This window comes from Elephas maximus, chromosome 11 (assembly GCF_024166365.1).
Source record: "Elephas maximus indicus isolate mEleMax1 chromosome 11, mEleMax1 primary haplotype, whole genome shotgun sequence".
NCBI lineage: Eukaryota > Metazoa > Chordata > Mammalia > Proboscidea > Elephantidae > Elephas > Elephas maximus.
The window spans coordinates 115,959,276-115,979,763 of NC_064829.1; the positions used below are offsets into that span (position 1 = coordinate 115,959,276).

The 20,488-nt window shown below is 39.8% G+C and overlaps 1 protein-coding gene across 2 annotated transcripts in view; it reads left to right on the top strand.

Annotated features, from left to right (window-relative positions):
• The first annotated feature begins 19,756 nt into the window (after positions 1–19,756).
• Positions 19,757–20,488, top strand: part of LOC126086089 (zinc finger protein 585A-like) — a 41,811-nt gene continuing 41,079 nt past the window's right edge. For both annotated transcript variants that reach the window (XM_049902166.1, XM_049902167.1), the window contains exon 1: positions 19,757–19,844. The gene's annotated coding sequence lies outside the window, so the exon portion shown is untranslated. The remainder of the gene's footprint in view (positions 19,845–20,488) is intronic.

Below are 20,488 nucleotides of genomic sequence, written 5' to 3' on the forward strand. Positions count from 1 at the left end.
ACGAGAAAATAGAGGACTTCCAAACATTAACTCTACTCAAGGAACTTAAGAAACATACAAATAATTAAAGGAAATCAGGAAACAAAATGAGAATGTCAATAAGAAAAAAGAAAACATTAAAAAAAAATCTTGAAACCAAGTAATACAAAAAATGAATTAGAAAAAGCAAGGGAGGGATTCAGCAATTGATTTGAGCAGGCAGAAGAAAGGATAAGTGAAGTTGAGAAAAGCTAACTAAATTTATCAAGACCCGAGAAAAACAGGAGAAAAAAAGAAAAATGAGTAAAGCTAAATGGAATTGTGGGATACCGTTAAGAAAAAACAACTTACACATCACGGGAATCATGACAAGGAGAAGAAACAAAAGGACAGAAAGGATATTTGAACAAATAATGGCAGAAAACTTTCCAGACCTGAGTAAGGAATTGAAGTTGCAAATTCAAGAAGCCTGATGAACTCCAAATAGAATAAACCTGAAGAGATATACCCCACCACACATTGTAATGAAACTTTTGAAAATCAAAGATGCTCTGTGAGATTCCAAAGTTTTTTTGGAGCCCAGCCATGGAGAAAGGAAACATCCCCCCCTCCAAAAAAATAAAATGGCCAGAGAGCGCTGGTCAATTGACAATACCTGAAAGACCTAGAAATGGCCGCTGCGTTAGCTATGCGCCTCCAGAAGTGAAGAAACAGTCTGACAGGGTGCAGGATTTCTGAACTTGGAGCCTGATCTTGGTTTTTCAGTTGCTTATAGACATGGAGGTCCCCCAAACCTAAAAAGAGACCATGTAAATGGTAACAGGTTTGGGGAAATAGAAATTCACACTCAGGTGATAACAGCCACTTCTCTCCACCTACAGAATCATGAAAAAACAAAGGACTTTTACAACTCACTCTGGGTGGGTTTTTACAACTCTCACTGAGAACAAATGCATATTGCTGAGATCAGCTTTCTTTTCTTTGAACCACCAGTCCTTTTTCAAATAAGATCTGTAGTTTAATTACAAGTTGTTTTTATAATTAATGTTCCATATGCTTTAACATATACATATTAACATATGTTCAAATACACTCATATATAATTAGGCCAAATAATACATTTGTTATTTTAAATTTTGATTATATACATTTTCAGACATACACAAAGTAGACAGAATAGTATGAACACTGCCCCCCCCACTAACTTGTGTGCAATTCAGCCGTAACAGTTATCAACCCTTTACCAATCTTGTTTTATCTAGTCCTCTCTGACTTTTTTTTTTCTGAAGTATTTTAAAGCATATTCCAGACATTATGTAATCTCACACATAAATTCTTTAGTAAAAACAATATGTTTCAAGGGCAGTATCCCTAAAACTTTTAAACACTGCTTTTTAATAATAATTCATCTTATTAAACTTTTTGTAGTGTTTGTAAAATATTTCTTTTCCCAGCATAATTTTATAGTTATACGTAAGAATACATAAGTACAGACACCAGGGTGGGTTTTATTTATTTATTTTTGTAACTATTTTCTCTCTCTGAATTTTAATTTCCCTAGAATTCAATATTTATTATTCTGAACTCCTAACATTAGGCATTTTAGAAAATATGTTTAAGATGTCATTGTAAAGAACATAGTCATTGCTGATATAAGAATATGTCAGAGAAATATACTGCTTTAAAAGTTTACTCAGATAATATAACATTTTAGGTCCACATAATCTGCAGTATTGTCTGAGGTTTCCAAGAATCGATTTATAAAATGTGAGTTATTTTAACCACAGTCTAGTTATATCCACGCTTATACATGTTTATTTTTATATACTGCTCAATATTAGTGCATGTAATAACTTTTCTGGCCTACAAAGGAAGTAATTAGCATGTTTCAGTGATAGAATTTTGCAAGACCAACAACTTCTTCACTGCAAATACTATCTTTCACCAACATAAACCGTGATTATACACATGGACCTCAGCAGATGAAACGTAGAGGAATGAAATTGACTACATCTCTGGAAAGAGACGATGGAAAAGCTCAATATCATCAGTCAGAACAAGGCCAGGGGCTGACTGTGGAACAGACCATCAATTGCTCCTATCCCAGTTCAAGCTGAAACTGAAGAAAATCAGAACAAGTCCACGCGAGCCAAAATACGACCTTGAGCTCATCCCACCTGAATCTAGAGACCACCTCAAGAATAGATTTGACACATTGAACACTAGTGACCAAAGACCAGATGAGTTGCGAAATGACATCAAGGACATCATACGTGAAGAAAGCAACAGGTCATTGAAAAGACAGGAAAGAAAGAAAAGACCAAGATGGATGTCAGAAGAGATGCTGAAACTTGCTCACGAATGCCGAGCAGCTAAAGCAAAAGGAAGAAATGAAGTAAAAGAACCAAACAGAAGATTTCAAAGGGCAGCTCGAGAAGACAAAGTATTATAATGACATGTGCAAAGAACTGGAGATGGAAAACCAAAAGGGAAGAACACGCTGAGCGTTTCTCAAGCTGAAAGAGCTGAAGAAAAAATTCAAGCCTCGAGTTGCAATAGTGAAGGATTCTATGGGGAAAATATTAAATGACGCAGGAAGCATCAAAAGGAGATGGAAGAAATACACAGAGTCATTATACCAAAAAGAATTAGTCAATGTTCAACCTTTCAAGAGGTGCCATATGATCAGGAACCGATGGTACTGAAGGAAGAAGTCCAAGCTGCTCTGAAGGTATTGGTGATAAACAAGGCTCCAGGAATTGATGGAATATCCACTGAGATGTTGCAACAAACAGATGCAGCGCTGGAGGTGCTCACTCGTTTATCCGAAGAAATATGCAAGAGAGCTTCCTGGCCAACTGACTGGAAAAGATCCATATTTATGCCTATTCCCAAGAAAGGTGATCCAACCAAATGTGGAAATTATAGAACAATATCATTAACATCACACGCAAACAAAATTTTGCTGAAGATCATTCAAAAACGGCTGCAGCAGTATATCAACAGGGAACTGCCAGAAATTCAGGCAGGTTTCAGAAGAGGACGTGGAACCAGGGTTATCATTGCTGATGTCAGATGGATCCTGGCTGAAAGCAGAGAATACCAGAAGGATGTTTACCTGTGTTTTATTGACTATGCAAAGGCATTCAACTGTGTGGATCATAACAATTATGGATAACATTGTGAAGAATGGGAATTCCAGAACACTTAATTGTGCTCATGAGGAACCTTTACATAGATCAAGAAGCAGTTGTTTGGACAGAACAAGGGATACTGACTGGCTTAAAGTCAGGAAAGGTGTGTGCCAGAGTTGTATCCTTTCACCATACCTATTCAATCTGTATGCTGAGCAAATAATCCGAGAAGCTGGACTATATGAAGAAAAATGGGGCATCAGGATTGGAGGAAAACTCGTTAACAACCTGGGTTATGCAGATGACAGAACCTTGCTTGCTGAAAGTGAAGAGGACTTGAAGCACTTACTAATGAAAATCAAAGACCACAGCCTTCAGTATGGATTACGCCTCAACATAAAGAAAACAAAAATCCTCACAACTGGACCAATGAGCAACATCATGATGAACACAGAAAAGATTGAAGTTGTCAAGGATTTAATTTTACTTGGATCCACAATCAAAAGCCATGGAAGCAGCAGCCAAGAAATCAAACAATGGATTGCACTGGGTAAATCTGCTGCAAAGGACCACTTTAAAGTGTTGAAAAGCAAAGATGTCACCTTGAAGACTAAGGAGCACCTGACCCAAGCCATGGTATTTTCAATTGCATCATATGCATGTGAAAGCTGGACAGTGAATAAGGAAGACTGAAGAAGAATTGACGCCTTTGAATATTGGTGCTGGTGAACAACACTGATTATACCTGGACTGCCAAAAGAACAAACAAATCTGTCTTGGAAGAAGTACAACCAGAATGCTCCTTTGAAGCAGGGATGGTGAGACTTCATCTTACATGCTTTGGATATGTTGTCAGGAGGGATCAGTCCCTGGAGAAGGACATCATTCTTGGCAAAGTAAAGGGTCAGCGGAAAAGAGGAAGACCCTCAAGGAGGTAGATTGACACAGTGGCTGCAACAATGAGCTCAAGCATAACAACGATTGTAAGGATGGCGCAGGACCGGGCAGTGTTCCGTTCTGTTGTACACAGGGTCACTATGAGTCGGAACCGACTGGAGGGCACCTAACAACAACATTTAATCCAGGATTGTTTTCTTGAAACGGTTTAGTCTTGTATGAACTAAAATGTTATTTTATCTCCCTATATGTGGGAGAGGAGCTTAAAGAAAAGGAACTACTATGTATGTCTCTGAGATAACAACTGCCCTTCTATTATATCAGGGGTCTCAGCTCTCTAGTGCTGCTGCAACAGAAATACCTCCAGTGGACGGCTTTAACAGACACAAGTTTATTCTCCCACAGTCTAGGAGGCTAGAAGTCCGAATTCAGGTGCCAGCTCCAGGGGAGGCCTTTCTCTCTCTGTTAGCTTTGGTGAAAGGTCCTTGTCATCAATCTCCCCCTGGCCAAGGAGCTTCTTAGCATAGGGACACTAGATACAAAGGACTCTCTGTGCTCCTGGCCCTTCTTTCTTGGTGGTATGCAGTCCCCCTGTCTCTCTGCTCGTTTCCCTCTTTATATCTCAAAAGAGATTGACTCAAGATACAACCTAATCTTGTAGATTGAGTCCTGCCTCATTAACATAACTACCTCTAATCCCACCTCATTAACATCATAGAGGTAGGATTTACAATGCGTAGGAAAAGCATGTCAGATGACAAAATGATGGATAACCACACAGCACTTGGAATGGTGGCCCCGCCAAGTCGACATACATCCTTAGGGGATAGGATTCAATCCAGAACACCAGGGAAGAAGATTACCATGTAAGGCAGTGAATCAGAAACGAAAAGATTTAAGAGGTTAGGGGTGACTTTCACAGGACACTTTCAGAAGGCAAGGTGTCCTCCAGGCCTGATTTGTGAAAACTGGCTGTTGGCTAGGATTGTTTTATGGCCCAGGAGATTGTCATGATGCTTTCTATAGCTGCAGCAGAGGGAGATCATTTTCTGCTTGTCTTGTAGAGATTTATTTCCCTGGCAGTTAGAAGGGCACTTTGTTTTTTTTTTTACTTTAGATGAAGGTTTACAGAACAAACTAGTTTCTTATGAAACAATTAGTATACACATTGTTTTGTGACATTGGTTAACAACCCCACGACATGTCAACACTCTCCCTTCTCAAACCTGGGTTCCCTATTACCAGTTTACCTATTCCCTCCCACCTTCCAGTCCCTGCCCCAGGGCTGGTGCTCCCCTTTAGTCTTTTGTTCCGTGGGTCTGTTCAATCTTTGGCTGAAGGGTGAATCTCAGGAGTGACCTCATTACTGACCTGAAGGGGTGGGTGTCCGGGGGCCATACTCTCAGGGTTTCTCCAGAGTCTGTCAGGCCAGCAAGTCTGGTCTTTTTGAGTTAGAATTTTGTTCTACATTTTTCTCCAGCTCTATCTGGGACCTTCTATTGTGATCCCTGTCAGAGCAATCAGTCGTGGTAGCCGGGCACCATCTCGTTGTTCTGGACTCATTCTGGAGGAGGCCGTGGTAGATGTGGTCCATTAGTCCTTTGGATTAATCTTTCCAGAAGGACACACATTTTTTAAGGGTAAGCTTTTTTTTAAGGGTAAGCATGGGAATTTAGTGAGATACCTCCAAGAGAAAAAAAGCAGACCTCAAAGCCCAAAAATTTTACTATGGAAAAGAAAAGAGCAGAAGTTTGCTAACAAATGGAATGTGAAACATCTAGTATTTTGAGTCTATAACGTGAGTTTTTCACAGGCCAATGGATATCACATAGATGTGGTCGATTTGATTCCCATATATTCCATCTGGCCAGGTCCATGTGTATAGTAGTCGTTTATGTCGAATAAAGGTATTTCCAATGAAGAAGTCATTGGTATTCTCAAATTCTATAATGTGAGCTCCTGAATCATTTCTATCACCAAGGCAATATTTTCCAAATACTGATTCTGTGTTTCCTACTTTCACATTTCCAATTACCAGTAATAATCACCACATCTTGATTGCATATTTGATCAATTTTAGACTGCAGAAGTTGGTAAAAAGCTTCAGTTTGCTCATCTTTGGGATTAGTGGCTGGTGCATAATTTGAATAATAGTCATATTAACTGGCCTTCTTTGTAAGTGTATGGATATTATCCTATCACTGACAGAGTTATACTCCAGAATACATCTTGAAATGTCCCTTTTGACAATAAAGGTGACACCATTTCTCTTCAATCTGTCATTGCTGGCACAGTAGACCATATGGTAGTCCAATTCAAAATTTCTCTTATGGCTAATGATTGTGAGCATTTCCTCATGTATCTGTTAGCAGCCTGAGTGTCTTCTTTTGTAAAGTGCCTGTTCATATCCTGTGCCCATTCTTTTTTTTGAAATATGTAAGGCAATTTCCTTTCTTTTTTTTTTATTTTTATTGTGCTTTAAGTGAAAGTTTACAAATCAAGTCAGTCTCTCATACAAAAATTTATATACACCTTGCTATATACTCCTAGTTGCTCCCCCCCTAATGAGACAGCACACTCCTTCCCTCCACTCTCTAATTTCGTTTCCATTCAGCCAGCTTCTGACTTCCTCTGCCTTCTGGTCTCCCCACCAGATAGGAGCTGCCCACATAGTCTCATGAGCCTACTTGACCCAAGAAGCTCACTCCTCACCAGTATCATTTTCCATCTTACAGTCCAGTCCAATCTCTGTCTGAAGAGTTAGCTTTGGGGATGGTTCTTGTCTTGGGCTAGCAGAAGGTCTGGGGACCGTGACCTCTGGGGTCCTTCCAGTCTCAGTCAGACCATTAAGTCTGGTCTTTTTATGAGAATTTGAGGTCTGCATCCCACTGCTCTCCTGCTCCCTCAGGGTTTCTCTGTTGTGTTCCCCGTCAGGGCAGTCATTGGTTATAGCCAGGCACCATCTAGTTCTTCTGGTCTCAGCCTTTGCCCATTTTTTAATTGGGGTATTTGTCTTTGTTTTTGAGTTTTTGCAGTATCGTGTAGATTTTAGAGATCAGAGGCGGATCGGAAACGTCATAGCTAAAAACTTTTTCCCAGTCTGTAGGTAGTCTTTTTACTCTTTCGGTGAAGTCTTTGGATGAGCATCGGTGTTTGACCTTTAGGAGTTCCCAGGTATGTAATTTCTCTTGTGGTGTTTGTACATTGTTAGTAATGTTTTATATACTGTTTATGCCATGTATTAGGGCTCCTAGTGTTGTCCCTATTTTTTCTTCCATGATCTTTATCATTTTAGATTTTATATTTAGGTCTTTGATCCATTTTGAGTTCGTTTTTGTGCATGGTGTGAGGTATGGGTCTTGTTTCATTTTTTTTTTTTTTGCAGATGGATATCCAGTTATGCCAGCACCATTTGTTAAGGAGACTGTCTTTTCCCCATTTAACAGACTTTTGGCCTTTGTCAAATATTAGCTGCTCATAGGTGGCTGGATTCTCAATTTTGCTCCGTTGGTCTATGTATCTGTTGTTGCACCAGTACCAGGCTGTTTTGACTACTGTGGTGGTATAACAGGCTCTAAAATCAGGTAGAGTGAGGTCTCCCACTTTGTTCTTGTTTTTCAGTAATGCTTTTCTTATCTGGGGCCTCTTTCCCTTCCCTATGAAGTTGGTGCTTTGTTTCTCCATTTCATTAAGAAATGTCATTCCCCAGTCATATTCTGAGTGCCTCCAACCTAAGGGGCTCATCTTCTGGCCCTATATCAGACAGTGTTCTGCTGTTATTCATAAGGTTCTCACTGGCCAATTTTTTTTAGAAGTAGATTGCCAGGTCCTCCTTCCCAGTCTTTTTTAGTCTGGCTGCTGCTCTGAAACTTGTCCACCATGGGTGACCCTGGTGGTATTTGAAATACCAGTGGCAAAGCTTCCAGCATCACAGCAATATGCAGGCCAAACAGTTTGACACACTGGCAGATGAGTGGTGGTAAGCAACACTATAAACCAACAAAATCTAACAGGCATTTGTCAAACGAGTCCAACCAACAACAGCACAATTCTCATTCTCCTTCAGTGCATATAGATCATATTCCAAGATAGGCCATATGCTAGGTCAAAAAACAAGTGCCACAAATTTTAATAGCTTGAAATCATATAAAGTTTTTTTTTTTCCAACCACAATGGAATGAAACTAGAAATCTATAATGACGTGAAAATTGGCAAGTACACCAACATGTGGAAATAAATAATACATTGTCCAATGACCACTGAGTCAAGGACTAAATCGAAAGAGAAATGATAAAGCACCTAGAAGTGAATGAAAGGAGAGCGTAATATACCAGAACTTACGGGATGCAGCGAAGGCAGTGCTCAGAGTGAAATTTATAGCACCAAGCACCTACACTGAACGAGAAGAAAAATTTCAAATCAATAGTCTAACTTTACCACTTGAGGAAATAGGAAAAGAATAGTAAGGAAAAGTAGAAGCTAACATAGAAAGGAAGTAACAAAACTCAGGGTAGAAAAAAATGAAACAGAGAATAGAAAAATGATAGGGAGAATCAATGAAACCAGAGGTTGGCTCTTTGAAAAGATCAACAAAATTGACAAACCTTTAGCTAGATTGAGAGAGGAAAAAAAAGAAAGAACATGCAAATAACTAAAATAGTAAATAAAAGTGGGGTTATTATAACTGACCCTACAGAAATAAAAAGGATCATGAGAGAATACTCTTAATAATTGTACGCCAAAAAATTAAATAACTTAGATGAAACGGGCAAATACCTAGAAACACATACCCTACCTAAATTGACTCAAGAAGCATTAGAAAATCTGAATACACTCATAACAAGTGAAAAGATTGAATCAGTAAACAAAAACCTTCAAACCAAAATTTTAAAATCCTGGACCAGATGTTTTCCCTGGAGAATTCTATCAAACATTTACGGTAGAATTGACACCAATCCTACTTAGCATATTCCAAAAAATAGAATAGGGGGAACACTCCCTAATTTATTCTGTGAGGCCAGCATTACCCTGATATCAAAGCCGGAAAAAGACACCACAAGAAATCACAGACTACTATCCCTTACACAAACAAATGCAAAAATCTTCAACAGAGTACTAGCAAACCAAATGCAACCCCATATTAAAAGGCGTATACACCATGACCAAGAGGTATTTATCCCGCAAGTGCAAGAGTGGTTCAACATAAGAAAATAAATCAATGGAATACACCACATTACCAGAAAAAAGGAGAACCATGTAATGATCTCAACGGATGCAGTAAGAGGCATTTGTCCAAATCCAACAATCTTTCATGATAAAAACACTTGACAAACTAGGAATAGCAGGGAAGTTCCTTAATATGTTAAAGGGAGTTTAGGAAAACCTACCGCTAATGTGAACTCAGTGTAGATGAACTGAGAGCTTTCCCCTTAAGATCAGGAAAAAAATGAGGATGCCCCCTCACACCACTGCCCTCCATATTATACTGAAGTCCCAATCAGAGCAAGTAGGCAAGAAAACAATGTTTAAAAGGTCCAGATTGACAAGTAAGGAGTAAAACTCTCTCTAGTCATAGATGAATGACCCTATATAAGCAAATCATAAAGAACCTACAAGAAAGCTACTTGAAATAATAAATTAACTCAGCAAAGTTGCAGTGTACAAGATCAAGACGCAAACATCATTTGGGCTTCTATCACCAGCCATGAGGAATCTGAAAAGGAAATTAAGGAAACAATTTCATTTATAATAGCATCTGAAAGAATAAAATAGCTAGGAATAAGTGTAATCAGGAATAAGTTTAAATGAAGAACTTGTACACTGAAGTATAAAACATTCCTGAAATTAAAATAAGACCTAAATAAATACAACGATATTGCCTTAATATTGTTAAGATGTCAATAAATGGTGCTGGGAAAACTGGATCTCCACATGCAAAAAAGAATAAAGCTGGACCCCTACCTTACACAATAAAAAAATGAACTCAAAGTACATCAATTACATAAATGTAAGAATTAAAATCGTAAAACTCTTTGAACAAAACGTAGAGATAATGCTTTGGGATCTAGTTTTTTATAATGGTTTCTTAGTTATGACAACAAAAGCATGAAGAACATAAGACAAAATAGATAAATTGGACTTCATCAAAATTAAAAACTTTTGTGCATCAAAGGAATTTATCAGTAAACAGACAACCTACAGAATGGGAGAAAATATTTGAGAACCACATATCTGCCATGGGTTCAATATCTAGAATATATAAAGAACTCCTACAATTCAACAGCAGAACAACAAACAACCTGATTTAAAAAAAAAGCCAAAGGACTTGAATAGACATTTCACCAAAAAAGATACACAATTGGCCAATAATAAGCACATAAAAAGATGCTCAACATCAGTAGTCACTAGAGAAAAGCAATTAAAAACCATAATGAGGTACCACTTTACCCCCACTAGCATAACTAGTATAAAAATGGAAAATAACATGTGTTGGTGAGGGTGTGGTGAAATTGAAACCCTCACCCATTGCTGGTGGGAGTGTAAAATGCTGCAGCCGCTGTGGAAAGCAGTTTGGTGGTTCCTCAAAAAGTTAAGCATAGAAGTATCCTATAAGCCAACAATTCCACTCCTAAGTATGTACAGATATATGTACACCCACGTTCATTGCAGCATTATTCACAACAGCCAAAAGCTGGAAACAATCTGATTGTCCTCCAACAGATGAATGGATAAACAAGATGTGGTATATACATACAAAGGAATATTGCATACTATAACACGAGTGAATCTTGAAGACATTATACTGAGTGAAATAAGTCAGACATGAAAATACAAATATTGCATGGTCCCATTTACATGAAATATCTAGAACAGACAGATGCATACAGACCAAAGTTTATTGGTGGTTCCCAGCAGTGGGTGGCAGGGAGAAAAGGGGAGTTATTGTTTACGGGATACTGAGTTTCTGTTCAGGGTGATGAAAATAGTTGAAAATAAATAGAGGTGCACAAGATGGTGAAGGTAATTAATGTCACTGAATTGTACACATAAAAATGGTTGAAATAACAAAATTTTTTTATACACCAAAACTAGTTGCCATTGAGTTGACTCTAACTCATGATGATCCCATGTGTATCAGAGTAAACTGTGCTCTATAGCGTTTTCTGTGGCCGGTTTTTTGGAAGTAGATCATTAGGCCTTTCTTCAGAGGTGTTTCTCAGTTGACTCAAACTTCTAATCTCTTGGTTAGCAGCCGAGCATGTTAACTGTTTGCACCACCAGGGCCTCCATACACTTTACTACTATAAAATTTTTCTTAAATGCACACACAATGAGATGTCATTTGACACCTACCAGATGTGCAGATATTAGAATTTTGATTATCAATTGCTAGAATGCTAGAATACTTGTTTCATCCCTAAAGAAAACTTATGTGGGTAAACGGCTTTTGAAATATTTTGGCATTGTCTAGTAAAGCTGAAGATGGGAATGCCATACAGAATTTCTTTTTGATATATACCCTAAAGATTGTACACAGTTGACAAGGTTGAGACAGTTAGTTCACAGAAGCATTATTGTAGCAGGAAAAATATGGAAACACCAAGACATCGCTTGACAGGAAAATGGATGACAAAATTGCAGCATGTCCGGAAAACAAAATACTATACATCAATGAAAATGAATGAAACATAGCTAAACCCATCGTCTTAGTCTGCATTCTCCAGAGAAGCAAAACCAGTGAAGCATATATAAATACATACGGAGAGAAATTTACGTCAGGGAAATGATTCATGCAGTTGTGAGGAAATAGCTCACGCCATTGTGGGGGCTGCCAAGTCTCCAATATGTGGTTCAGGCAACAGGCTGAACTTTTCTGGCTCACGTGGTTGCAGGGACTGACGAACCTGAAATCTGAAGGTTAGGCAGCAGGCTGGAGGCCTCTGCTGGGCCACAGGGTTGCAGGGGTTGGCAAATCCAAAATCTGCCAGTCAGGCAGCAGGCCAGAGATTTCTGCAGCTTACATCCCAAGAATCAGGGGTCAGGCAAGGAGGAGAGTGCAGGTTCAGGAAAGAGAGTGAGATTGGAGGTAGGCCACACCCCCTTTCAACTGATCGGCTGCTCACATCAGATCACAAAATGGGAGGTGATTACGTAGTGTCTGCCAAACCAAAAAGAATTATAGCCTAGCCAAGCTGACACGTAACATTAACACAGCCATCAACTGAGTGACTTTCAGAAGCAAAAATTTCAATGAAAAAGAAGTCAGAGAAGAATGCATAGAGTATGATTCCATTTGTTACGGCTTGAATCGTGTCCCCCAAATATAAAAAAAAAAAACCCCAATGCCTCAAATATATGTGTTATAATTCCTAACCTCTATGACTGTGGTCATAATCCCATTTGGGAATGGGTTGTCTTTGTTATGTTAATGAGGCAGATTAGCATAGTGTGTGTTTTGAATCAATCTCTTTTGAGATATGAGATTAAACAAGCAAGCGAGAGTAAGAGAGGGGGGTAAGACAGATGCCGAGCCACATGGAGATCTCCAAGGAACCAGGAAGCAGAAGCTGATGAGGTAAGGACATTCCTCTAGAGATAACAGAGAAAGAAAGCCTTCCCTTCAAGCTCTGAATTTGAACTCATAGCCTCCTAAAGTGTAGAAAACAAATTTCTGTTTGTTAAAGCCATCCACTTGTGGTATTTCTGTACAGCAGTACTAGAGAACTAAGACACCACCTATATGTAAAATTCTAAAACATAAAATAACCAATATATTACTTGAGAATACATAAGCATGTAGATATATAAACAAAAAGATTAATTATAATGCAGAGTGATGGTTACCTGAAAGGCATACAAAGGCTTCAGAGGTACTCATAATATGATATTTTTAAGAGATGGCATTTTAATTAGTGCTTATTTTTTATGTTGTACACATTAAGTATACATTACATAAACTCCTTTTGTCTTCATTTCCTGTTGTTGTTGTTGTTAGGTGTTGTTGAGTTGATTCCAACTCATAGGGGCCGTATGGATAACAGAATGAGACACTGCCCTGTCCTGCGCCATCCTCACAATCACTGCTATGTTTGAGCCCACTGTTCCAGCCACTATGTCATCCATCTCATTGAGGGTCTTCCACTTTTTTGGCTGACCCTCTACTTTACCAAGCATGATCCTTCTCCAGGGACTGGTCCCTCCTGATAACATGTTCAGAGTACTTGAAACAAAGTCTCACCATCCTTGCTTCTAAGGAGCATTCTGGCTGTACTTCTTCCAAGATAGATTTGTTCATTCTTCTGGCAGTCCGTGTACACTCAACATTCTTCGCCAACACCATAATTCAAAGGCGTCAATTCTTCTTTGGTCCTTCTTATTTATTGTCCAGCTTTTTTTTTGCTTGCATATGAGGCAATTGAAAATACCATAGCTTGGGTCAGACACACCTTGGTCCTCAAAGTGACATCTTTGCATTTTAACATTTTAAAGAAGTCTTTTACAGTCGATTTGCCCAGTGTAATAATATGTTGTTTGATTTCTTGACTGCTGCTTCCGTGGATGTTGATTGTGAATCTAAGTGAAATGAAATCCTCGGTAAGTTCAATCTTTTCTCCATTTATCATGATGCTGCTCATTGGACCAGTTGTGAGGATTTTTGTTTTCTTTATGTTGAGGCGTAATCCACACTGAACGCTTTGGTCTTTGATCTTCATCAGTAAGTGCTTCAAGCCCTCTTCACTTTCAGCAAGCAAGGTTGTGTTATCTACGTAACGCAGGTTGTTAATGAGTCTTCTTGCAATCCTGATGCCCAATTCTTCACTAGTTTCCTAGTACTGCTGTAACAGAAATGCCACAAGCGAGTGGTTTTAAAGAACACAAATTTATTTTCTCACAGTTCAATGCGCTAGAAGTCTGAATTCAGGGTGTGGCCCTGGCAGGGGGGTGGGAGGGCTCACTTTTTTTTTTTTTGACTATTTCAGCTTCTAGTACCCTACAATCCTTGGAGTTCCTGGGCTTGCATATCCACCTGCCCTCATTGTTGTCATATAGCGTCTGGGTTCCTTCTGTGTCTATATGTAAGACTCTGTATCTATACTGCTCTTTTTATAACTCAGAAGTGATTAGATTTAGGATCCACCCTACACTGGTACGACCTCAACTGCTTGATTGATTACATTACATTTCATTATGGAAGGTAATTAAATTAAATTACATTCATAGGTATAGGGGTTAGGACTCCAGCACATTTTGCGGGGACACAATTTATCATGGGTTGAATTGTGTCATCCAAAAATATGTGTCAACTTGGTTCGGCCATGAGTCCCAGTATCGTGTGTCTGTCCTCCATTCTGTGATTGTAATTTTATGTTAAAGAGGATTAAGGTGGGATTTTAACAGCCTTACCCAGGTCACATACCTGATCCAATGTAAAGGGAGTTTCCCTGGGGTGTGCTCTATACCACCTTTTATCTCTCAAGGGATAAAAAGGAAAGGGAAGAGAGGGGGGACTTCATACCACCAAGGAAGAAGTGGCAGGAACAGAGCACGTCCTTTGGACCCAGGGTCCCTGTGTGGAGAAACTCCTAGTCTGGGGGAAGATGGATGAGAAGGCCTGACAGAAAGAGAAAGGCTTTCCCTGGAGCTGATACGTTGAATTTGGACTTTTAGCCTACTTTACAATGAAGAAATAAATTTGTCTTTGTAAAAGCCATCCACTTGTGTTATTTCTGTTACAGCAGCAGTGGATGACTAGGACACAAATCAATTCATATCACTTTTTATGATATACTTTATAATTTACTTATGTGAATACAAGTTTATGTGAAACAAAACAAATGCTTGTTATTAGAAAAGATAGATAAAACTTACTGAAATCTTGGAATGGAAAATATCTTTGTAATAAGATGCAAAACCTACACGCAGTAACTTACTACATTGAGGTTTAAAACATTTGAATAATGTTAGATACTGTAAATAACGTTTAAAGGTAAGTGAGAAAGTCAGAAAAAATTTGCAACATAGCTGAAAAATAAATATATATTACAAATATACAGAGAAGGCTTGCAGTTCCCATTAGTGGGGCAATTTATTGGATCTACTCTCCTGCAAAAATAACAAAAATCACTGTGTAAGTTATTTTAAATCATCTTAAATAAAAGCATTGAATTTATGAAGAGAGAATGAGACTCTGTTGCACATTTTTTAAATAAAAGCCTGTACCCAGAGAGGTAAGCAGATATCAGAGCAGGGAAGCGCTTATATCCTGAGTCCTGAGGTCCTCTGCCAATGCTTCCCACGTAGGGTATGGGCATGCAGGATGGAGAGAAAAGGCCAGGATCCCTAAGGTGAGATGTCTTATAAGAGACCCTCTTCCTCGAAACCTCAAGGGACTCTAAGGAAGCTGTCCTAGTACTCAGTCAAGTAGAGGAAACTAAGGGAAAGAAAAATAAATCCTTAAGAAATTGTAGCCACCAAATAGGCCTTCAGATGGATTTTGTACCCCAGGTACACAAAGTCTGGGTGAGTCCTAGTCTTGGTTGGAGACAGTGATAAGTAATACTTGGAATAAACAAATCAGAGCCTCTTAGGAGGAGGCACATTCATTTTAGAGTGTGGAAAACGTTAATTTTTTTTATTTTTATTGTGCTTTAAGTGAAAATTTACAAATCAAGTCAGTCTGTCACACAAAAACTTATACACCCCTTGCTACATACTCTCAATTGCTCTCCCCCTAATGAGACAGCCTGCTCCCTCCCTCCACTCTCTCTTTTTGTGTCCATTCCGCCAGCTTCTAATCCCCTCTACCCTCTCATCTCCCCTCCAGACAGGTGATGCCTACATAGTCTTAAGTGTTCACCTGATCCAAGAAGCTCACTCCTCACCAGCATCCCTGTCTGAAGAGTTGGCTTTGGGAATGGTTCCTGTCCTGGGCCAACAGGACATCACGGGCAGGTAGATAGAAGATGGTAATTTCCCAGCCTCTTGTCTTCCTGTGCTCTTTCCATAAGGCAGCACCTCTGGGCTTTGCTCATAATTTTTTTTTATTCAAGGCTGGATTAGTGCTTCCGTTCTGCAGGGAGCCCATTTTCAACTTCTTGCCTCAACAACTCATGATTAACCAAAATTTCAATTTTCCTTTCTTTTATTCACTGACTTAGCTATTTTTATTAATAGAATTAGCACCCATTAAAGTACCACCCCAAAAGGGGCTGTGAAATAACCCACGTCTTCTTTTTATGTTCCTCATCCCACCCCTGGCTTCTCCTACCCAAGGGAACCATCATCTTGAATCCTGAAGTCATCCATCCCTTGCTTTATTTTTTATTTAATTGTATTGTATGGATATATATAAATTTTATACAGACCTTAAAACATATGTTTTTATTTTAGTTGCCTTCAACTCTAAAATGATGTCATATGTATGCGCTAAAGGATTAAGTAAGCTAGGCTATATTGTTCAAAACCCTGTGCATTCAAAAGACAGGTTCGACCCTTGTCCAGATCCTGGGACATAACCTTTAATTTCTTGTAATATCTTGCGTAATAAGGGTGTATTTTTTTCCTGGGGCTCTGGGCCATCCCAGATAGTGTATGCTAACCTTGTGATTTATGATAGGGGCCTCTGGAGAGACTGGAGACTCCGTAACAAAGGTCAGCCATGCAGACACTCCACGCCTATGTGACTGACCCCCAGTAAAAACCCTGGACCACAAGGCTTGCTAAGTTTCCCTGGTTGGCAGCATTTTGTACATGTTACCATGCATCATTTCTGGGAGAATTAGGCACTGTCCATGCAATTCCACTGGGAGAGAACGACAGGCAGCTTGCGCCTAGTTTCCTGGCCTCTGCTCTATGTGCCTTTTTCCTTTGTTAATTTTAATCTGTATGCTTTCACTGTAATAAACTGTAAGTATAACAGCTTTTTTATGGGAGTCGGGTCGTTTATGTAGGGGTCTTATCAGCATAGCACATTCAGTGTTCTGGGTGGGGCAACATGAAGACCCAGCCTGTGGCCCAAGTTATTATAAGAGTGAGTCAGGAGGTGTGGGGGGTGCCTAGTGAGAAACCCCCACGTGCTATTCATACCGCCCTCTAAAATGACCAAACTAAACTAGAGGTGAAGGCAATTAATAAAATGGAGTTTGACCAAGCTTATGACAGTTAACATTTGTTACTGTGGTTGTGGAGTCCTAAAAATTTCCCTGCTGTATTATTTTTGCTGCGTATATTTCAGAAATACATTGTTAGATAAATGTTAGAAGTGTTGTATGGTCTTGGTAGCTACATCCTTTTAAAATATGAAATATCCCTGTTAATATTCTTTGCTTTGAAATCTGTATTGTCTAATACTAATATCATTACATTTGCTTTCTTCTTGATATTTTTTTTGTATAACCTTTTTTAATTCCTTTCCTTTTTAATTAAAATTTTACTATGAAAATTTCACACAAATGCTAAAGAAGAGAACCTTGTAATGAAATCTATGTACCTGTCACCCTACTTCAAATTTATCAACATTTCTATTATTCTTGTTTCATCCATCCACTTCTCAGTGGAATTTTTTAAACCTAATATCATTTGACCCATAAAAATTTCCTTATGGATTTATAAAAGGTCCTCTTAACACAACCACATTACCAACAGAATTAACAGTATTCTCAGACATCTGGTAGAAATGTGTATGCACTAATGGACTTCCGCAGACTTTTTTAGACCAGGCTTTGGGAGAAGGAAAATCTAAGTCAAATAGTGTCCAAACATCTAGCTGGTTCTATTTTTAAGCTGAATCCATAGAGGGGCCATGACTGGTCTGAGGGCATTCAGCATGAGCACACCAGAGCCTAGGTCTAGTTGTCTCAAACACCTTCTCCACCTGCTGGGATTAGTCTCAACAATAACTGCAGTAGGGCACAGGATCTCCCACCACTGTCGGGTGAAACTTCCTGGAGGAGGGAATATTTGAGTTTTGAAGAATGTTTAGGAGTTCACCAGGTGAAAGGAAGTATGTGTTCATTAACCCTTAGTTCACCAGAGAAATGTGGGGAGGGGAAGGATAGGTATGTTAGCTGTTCCAGAATTTCAATATAGGAGAAGCTAAGGGTAGAGTCAGAGATTGAATTCAAGGCTTCATTTACATAGTGAGGATATTGTTATTACTCAGTTTTTCTTGTACATATAAGTAAGAATAGCAAACTTTTTTTTTTTATTTTAAAGAGGCTTTTATTCACATGAGTCCCTGGGTGATGCAAGGAGTTAAATGCTTGGCTGCTAACCCAAAAGTTGATGGTTCAAACCAACCCAGAGGCTCCCTGGAAGAAAGGCCTGGCCGTCAGCTTCTGAAAGGTCACAGCCTTGAAAACCCTGTGGAGTACTGTTCTATTCTGAAAAACACTGGGCCACCATGAGTCAGAACTGACTCATTGGCGACTTATTTTTTATTCATTCATTGAGAAAATATCAGTTAGATATATTAAAGATCTTTTTACAATTATTATTGCTATCTGTTTGAGTTAGGGTTGAAGCAAATGAAGACATTCCCCCAACCTTCAGGAGACAGCCTGACTTCTCCCGCCCACCCCCACAACTGGTGGTATCTTCAAGGAGAGGATTAACTACCCAGTCTCCAAGGGTGGTTTCACCCAGGCGCTTGCTCCACCCTTTTTTTTTTTTTTAAATTCTTCTTGTACTTTAGATGAAGGTTTACAGAACAAACTACTTTCTTATTAAACAGTTAGTACACGTATTGTTTCATGACATTGGTTAACAACACCATGACATGTCAACACTCTCCTGTCTCAACCTCAGGTTCTCTATTGCAAGCTTTCCTGTTCCCTCCTGCCTTCTATTCCTTGCCCCTGGGCTGGTGTGTCCCTTTAGTCTCATTTTGTTTTAGGGGTCTGTTCAATCTTTGGCTGAAGGGTGAACCTCAGGAGTGGCCTCATTACTGAGTTGAAAGGGTGTCCGGGGGCCATGCTCTCAGGGTTTCTCCAGTCTCTGTCAGGCCAGGAAGTCTGGTCTTTCTTTTTGAGTTAGAATTTTGTTCTACATTTTTCTCCAGCTCTGTCCAGGACCCTCTATTGTGCTCCCTGTCAGAGCAGTCAGTGCTCATAGCCAGGCACCATCTAGTTGTATTGGACTCAAGTCTGGTGGTTGCTCCACCCTCTGGGAGCCTTTCTCCAAAAAGCGGATTGTACTACCCTGATTTCACTATACTTCCTCCAACCAGCGTGCTGTTTTACCCCAGGATCTGGCTGTCGCATACAAGACCTATCTCCTTCTCCCCCAGTGCCTTTCCTCCCTGGCTCCCTAGTTCCCTCTCTTCCCTGGTGGTTTCTCCCAGCAGAGACCTGCTCTTCGCACCGTGCTGCACTCCGATCGGCGATTTACCTTTTCCAAATATTACACACAGTGCCGCAACCCCGAGCTCCAATTTCTTCCTCTTTTTGGAAGCCTATCCAAGCAAAGACCATACTCAGAGTTCGATTCCACGATGGCGGCCCGTATAGAGCGTTGTCCTGTGGGGGCGGCCATATTCTGTGTCTACAGCGCCTCTTTCCGAAACAGAACCAAGTCCCCGTTAGAAAACCGGCGCTGCGTTAACAGCTTGCCGCTTGCGGTTTCTGAGGTGACTGTGAGCCTGCAATACCGACAGCCCCTGTGGGAGGAGCTAGAGGCCGGACAGGAAGCGGAAGTGGTCCCCGGAAGGCTGTCTGGCAGCGCCTGCCGCAAGCACCTCTATGGTTTAACGCGGAGCGGCCTCTGAGGTGGTTTGGCTGGTCGTGAGTAGGCGTTCTCCTGGCGCAGTGGTGGAGAGCTCGGCTGCTAAGTCAAAAGGTCAGCAGTTCGGTTCCACCATCCACTCCTTGGAAACAGTTTGAGGCAGTTCTACCCTGTCCTATAGGGTCGCTATGAATCGGACTTGACGGCAACGGGTTTTACGGGGTCCTTGACTGGGTGTGTCTGTAGAGTTAGTAATGGCGGGTGTGTGAGGTCAGTGATAAGGGTCTCTGAAGTCAGTGATGAGATCTTTGAGATGAATGGTTTGGGGTGTTGGGGTTATGGGGGTCTGTGGTCAATGACGGAGAGTGTGGGGTCATCGGTGGGATTTGTGATGAACTGGCTTTCTAATGAGTTGAAAGTTAAGCTAATTAATTTTCAGCCTTTAATATACCAAACCCAGTGTCGTCGAGTCGATTCCGACTCATAGCGCCCCTATAAAAACATGAACGAACAAACCTCCGTATGTAACATTCTCATTGTTGTTCAAGTCCTGCGTGTTCTCTTTTTTTAAATTTCAGTTACTTTTTCTTTGACTCATAAGAAGTGCTCTTTAAATTTTCAAATAATGTCCTCTGTATAATGCACATTCTTTGATGAGTTGAAAAATTGTTTTATGGCCTAGTTCATGGTCAGTTTTCATAAATCATCTGTTACATGAAACAGTGTGTGTTCGCTAATTATTAACTATTGGTTTTTTT